Source organism: Tupaia chinensis, unplaced genomic scaffold (assembly GCF_000334495.1).
Source record: "Tupaia chinensis unplaced genomic scaffold, TupChi_1.0 Scaffold142846_1, whole genome shotgun sequence".
Lineage (NCBI taxonomy): Eukaryota > Metazoa > Chordata > Mammalia > Scandentia > Tupaiidae > Tupaia > Tupaia belangeri.
Window position 1 is genome coordinate 559,741 of NW_006202691.1, and position 5,998 is coordinate 565,738.

Below are 5,998 nucleotides of genomic sequence, written 5' to 3' on the forward strand. Positions count from 1 at the left end.
TCCCCTCTTTCTCCCCCCTCGACCCCCCCCCCACTTTTAACAGTTAATCATTTTTCCTTCCCAGTGCCCGCTCATAACAGCGCATTATTTAGCCTCTTGAATTCTGTATTAGATATTAATAGGGCTTGCTTGTGTTTTCTCAGGGGAAGCAGCATATTTATTTCATTATTGGGTTGTAGATGAGTGTGTTCCTCCTCTCCATCAGAGCAAAGCAAAGATGGTATTTACTAAGCACATAAGTAAATACCACCTCTGTCCCAAGGGTAGAGGGTAAAATAATGAGCTTTAAAAGAATTGTCAAGACAGTCTTTTTCAGTAGGTGAAAACCATGGTCCAGGAGTGCTCACCAGATTTGGGGTGCCTCCTCAATGGCATGGCTGTTAATACATTTTATTCAAAGGCCATCAGCCTGTGTACTGGTGGGCTGCAAATAATTCTGTTTTGTGAGACTGATTTTCTTTATTGATGTAGCTAGTAGGCAAATGGTACTTTCGCATTGCCAAGCTGCCACAGGGCTTAGCTTGACATTTAGAAAGAGCACATACTTTTTATTTGAGGTAGACTGAGTTCAATTCGCAACTCCCAAGTCTTTTATTTTTATGCTCTGAGCAAGTCCCTTTCCTGAGCCTCAGTTTTCCTAGCCCTGAGTACTGTTTCACAGAAGAGACCAGCAGATAGTGTAATAGTTATGTCGCTGGACTCCCACTTAGGCCACCTCAATTGGAGGCACTGCCTGGTGGCTTAAAACTCAGGTTGGGTCTGTGTGCCTGCTCAAAATCCTGAGAGGAGAATGGAGAAGGGATTACAGTGAGTCCACCCTCCCCTGCCCTACTCCCCCCCCCCTTTCTCGTTTTCTGTCTCTCTTTCCAGAGAGCGCATGTACCCTATAGCAAAAATCTCTCTTAAAAAAAAAAAAAAAAAACAAAACTATTTCATGAAATTCTTGCCAGGATTAAAGTGACTGGGCATTTGGCACTTAGTAAACATTAAATGTCATGATTCTGGGTATATTTCTACGTTTCTGATTTGGAGCTTTCATTGTGCCTTTTTTGGTACTGATAAAGTTATTTCCAAATTAGAGCTCGCAACCAGAATTATTTCACAAGTTAATAAACATCCTTATCTTTTTGCCCCATTTGATAGATTTGTAAGTCAATATTTATTTCATAGACAGCTACATACAGTTCATTAGGGGTCTTGTGTGTAAAAGTCAGACTTCATGCTGGAACAAACTTGACCACTGTAAAAAAAATGTGTATATATATATGTATATGTATGTATATATATACATATATACATACATATACATATATACATATATATAGTGCCATGGTAAACGTTGGAACAGATTTCAAAATTTGAGGTATAATCAATCATTTAAGCCATACTATTTAGGTAACTTTGCATGGTTACAATTTGAATTAACAACCAAATCACTGACTACATTTTGCTTATTTTGAACCTAAATAGGATATTGGAGGGGGGGGACAAACTACTGACACGTTAGTGTTTTTTTAAATAAAGTCATATTTATTTACTCAGACTACAGTTGATATTCCTTATTAGAGTGAGGATGAATGTCACCATCTTTAAATTCACTTATTCATTTTCTGCCTAATAATCTTCTGCAGTACCACAACAATTCCAAGGACACAATTAAATTTAAACTTTGGTGGGCTTTTCTATAGCTAGTATAGGCCAGTTTTATCAAGTAAACACATATTATCAATCATTATAATATTTTTTACAAAGAAATATTAAGCCTTTTTGCCAAGAAACATTGTGCTGCTTCTCTATTTTACAGTTATAGCGTTGTATGAAGTTTGTATCCCTATCGATTCAGTACTATTAGGTAAGCATTTACGCACATTACCTTAGAAGAGATAATAGAAGAAAAGAGGTATTAATGATAGAAAATGAGAAATGGTCACCTCTTCATTTCTCTTTTGCATTTCATTATCTTTGTCTCATAAACTACTCAGTCCATCTTTATGGACATCATTGAGCATATCCTACAAATAATTTGAAAGGAAAATCCCATAGGGGCTAAGATTATTACGATGAGAATATAAAAGAATATTTTCACTGAAAAAGATGGTAGTGATAATAAACAATAAGCAAATAAAGAATGATCCGTTAAACATGATTTCAGAATATGAGAAGAACTGAGAAATATGTTGGGCTTAGGGAGTTTGCCTTAGTTAAAGGACCATTGCTAATACTGTTTTTATGATTTACTAACTGGATTTCTGACTGTTTTGTTTTGATTGCTTACTAGATCTTCCCAGCCTTTATTTAGTGCCAGCTGACTATGCTTCATCACGAAGATCAATTTTGTGTGGTGATTAAGAAGCTTGCTTCTTGGGCTTACTTCCATGGCCTAATGGTGAAGGGAGCCAGATTTCACCTAGCTGACCACATGGTTCAAATCCCAGACCCCTTGGCCTGAAAACCATGCTGGATGTGTGTGTCCAAAATCCTGGCAGGATGGAGAAGTGGAGAAGAATGAATTGCGGCTTGACCATGCCCCATTTGGGGGGTACTTTCCTCCTCTCTGTCTGTCTCTGGCAGGCACGCATACCGTCTGGCAAATTAAAAAATAAAAACGTCTCATCTCTTACATGCCTTTAAGCTAATATGGCCTGTTGACTTTAGACAAATTACTTGACTTCCCCAGGCCTTCAGGTGTTCTCCTTTGTAAAAGGGAAATGTTAACAAATCACAAGATGAAGTGAAAATTAATGTGTATAAATCAGTGGTTTTCCAATATTTTGCTTGTATATCAATCAGAGAATTTTGAAAAAAAAAAAAAAGATTCCCTCGCATATTTTTAAGTTGACATCTATCACTTGAATTTCAATAGTTGAAAAATGTAATTTCTGGTATATTATAGAAAATTAGCACTTTGAAATAAAGCTGTTACATGCTTCTTTTAAATACATTCAATTGAATATAAATACTGTAGTAATTGATAGTGTTTATTTGTTTAAAGATTATTTCCTACATAAATGAGAGAGACAGTACCCCTTGCAGGGTCTCGATACTTTCAGCCAGCCCAGAATGATGGGCACACACATGCTCAGCATACTCAAGAAAGTCTCCAGACTTGAGTCAGGAACCTTCCCATGTGCAGTTACCTCACAGACCATCATGTTTTACCACTATGCTACCATCTGGCTATAATAGTATTTATTTATAAAATACGTATACTCCTGGGCCAGTAGGTAGTGTGTAGGTTAAGACAACTAGATCCCGCATAGCCATCAGCTTGAAAAGCATGCTGGGTGCCTGTGCATGCATGCCCAAAATCCCAAGAGGAGAGTAGAGGAGAGAGGCCTGTGATGTGACCATCCCTCCAGGCTGTAGTTTCCTCCTTTCTCTCTCTATCCCACCTCCACTTTAGCAAGTGCACATGTCCTATAGCAAATGTAAAAGGGAAGGAAAAAAAGCTAACATTCTCTTTCTCCAATAAATACACATGCTTTTAATAGTTTGAACATTTGTTTCCTTTCTTTGATTGCAAAAGGGTATGCATGCTCACCAGAGAGAGGGAGAACACCCCACAGAGGGATGTGGTCTCACCACAATCCTTTTTCCTCCATTTCTTCATCCTTTCAGGTTTTGGGGCAAATACTTTGGATTTGGCATGTTTTTCAAGCCTCTAAGACTGAGATTTGAATCACGGTCAACCCATGTGGGATCTGGCTCCCAAGCATAGCACCTAACCACCAAGCTACATTGCTGGCATTACATTGTTTCTTGTCTTTCAAGTACATTTTTTTCATAGGATTTTATCTTCCATAATGTATTTTATAGTGCTTTATTAACTTCCCAGTTTCTTTACCAATATACTACATGTTCTTGTAAACATACCAAGTCTTCAATCTCCCCTGGCGAAAGTAGTTATAATTAATGCATGATTGGTTAGAATGATAGAAGTTATGGTGCCTTAATTAAAGGAGGGCTTTGCTGACACCCTATTTGGAATCCTCATGATTTCAAAGTTTGGGGCATTGTATTTTTCTGAGATTTGGAATGGATGAGAGGAGTGTCCTTTTGTGTGTATGTGTGAGAAGCACATTTTTTGTTTGTTTGTTTTTGGAGAGGTTTCGCTGTAGGGTGCATGCGCTTGCCAGACAGACAGAGAGAGACAGAGAGACAGAAAGCGAGAAATCACCCCCCGGGGGGATGGCCACGCCACAATCCCTTCTCCATTCTCTTGGGATCTTGGGCACGCATGCACATGCGCCCGGCGTGAGTTTAAGCCACCGGGTCCGCGACGCGAACTGCGGTCGACTTTGTGGGAGTCCAGCGACATAGCCATTACGCTAACTGCTGGTCCCTAGAAGCACATTTGTAAACAGGGATGATGGAAGTAGTAGTATGTAGCTTAAACTATACAGGTGAGTTCTCAGATCGTCTTGGGAAAGAGAACTCAAGAAAGTTGAAAGTCTGGAAATTGACCCCTTTAAAAGATTCATTCTCATGTACCCCAGGAAGCCTTTGTTTAACCAGTTTGAGGTTGCTGTATTAAGTATACCATATAATTTAGAGCTTAGTATATAAACAGTAAAAATTTTAGAAAATATTCAAAGTATTTGAATATTGTTAGCCTTGAATTTTTAAATATACACGTTAAGCATCCCTTATCTGAAAATTCAAAATCTAGAATGCTCTAGAAAATCTGAAACATTTTTTTACAAAGATTTTTGCTATAGGGTGTGGGTGCTTGCTGGAGAGACAGAGAGATAGAAAATGAGAAGTCACCCTCCAGGAGGATGGCCACACTGCACCCCTTCTCTACTCTCCTCCTGGGATTCTGGGCACACATGCATACTCTCCCTGTGTGAATTTCAAGCACTGGGTCCATGACTCAAACCGTGGTCAGCCATGTGGGAGTCCAGCGCCTTTAACTGCCACTCCACTTGCTGGCTCCAACAAGTGGAAAATTCTATACTTTATTCATATGATGGTACAATAAAAAATGCAATGTCTCTTATAAAAATAATTATATAAAATTATTTTTAGGTTATATATGTATCTTTGAAACAATGTAAAGTGAACTTCATGTTTAGACTTGGGTCCCATCCCCAAGGTAATCTTATTATGTATATATAAATATTCCCAAATCCAAAACACTAAACCTATAACATTTCTGGTCCCAAACATTTCAGATAAGGGATTTGCAACCTTTAGTGTATTTGTCCCATGATCTCCTTACTTGTTTTTTTTTAATATTTTTTTTCAGTCTTAAAAAATTATTTATTTATTTATTTATTTATTTTTGGAGAGGTTTTTCTATAGGGTATGTGCGTTAACCAGAAAGACAGAGAGAGACAGACAGAAGGCGAGAAATCACCCCCCCAGCGTGGATGGCCACACTGTAGTTCCTTCTCCTCCGCTCTTCTCTTGGGATCTTGGGCACGCATGCACACATGCCCAGCATGAGTTTAAGCCACCAGGTCTAGGACTCAAACTGCGGTTGACTACTTGGGAGACTAGCGATGTAGCCATTATGCGATCTGCTAGTCCCTTCTTTTTAATTTTTTTTTAAAAAATATTTATTTAACTTTACATATTCATTCATTCATTTTTAATTTGACCAGAGAGTCACACACAGAAAGAGAGAGAGAGAGAGAAGGTGAGAAAGCAAGACACCAGGTCCAGGAATTGAACCGTGGTCAGCCACATGGGAGCATCCAGCACCTTAACCACCACACCACCTGCTGGTCCCTCTTCTTTTTAATTTTTATGAGAGGATTTGTGTGCTTGCCAGAAAGAGAAAGTGAGAAAGCAACCCCCACGGGACATGGTTATACTGCAGTCCCTTCTCTTCCATCTCTCCTTGCTTTCAGGTTTTGGGTGTACACATACACATACCTGGTGTTTTTTTTTCAGCCCACTGGGTCTGAGACTTCAACTGCACAGTTGGCCATGTGGGGTCCACCTGTCTTAACTACCATGCTATAGGCTGACCCTGAAGTCCTTTTTAAAAAAA

The 5,998-nt window shown here is 38.9% G+C and overlaps 1 protein-coding gene across 6 annotated transcripts in view; it reads left to right on the forward strand.

The window, feature by feature from the left end:
• Positions 1-5,998, forward strand: part of RCOR3 (REST corepressor 3) — a gene marked incomplete at its 5' end in the record, with an annotated part of 63,309 nt that overhangs the window by 903 nt on the left and 56,408 nt on the right.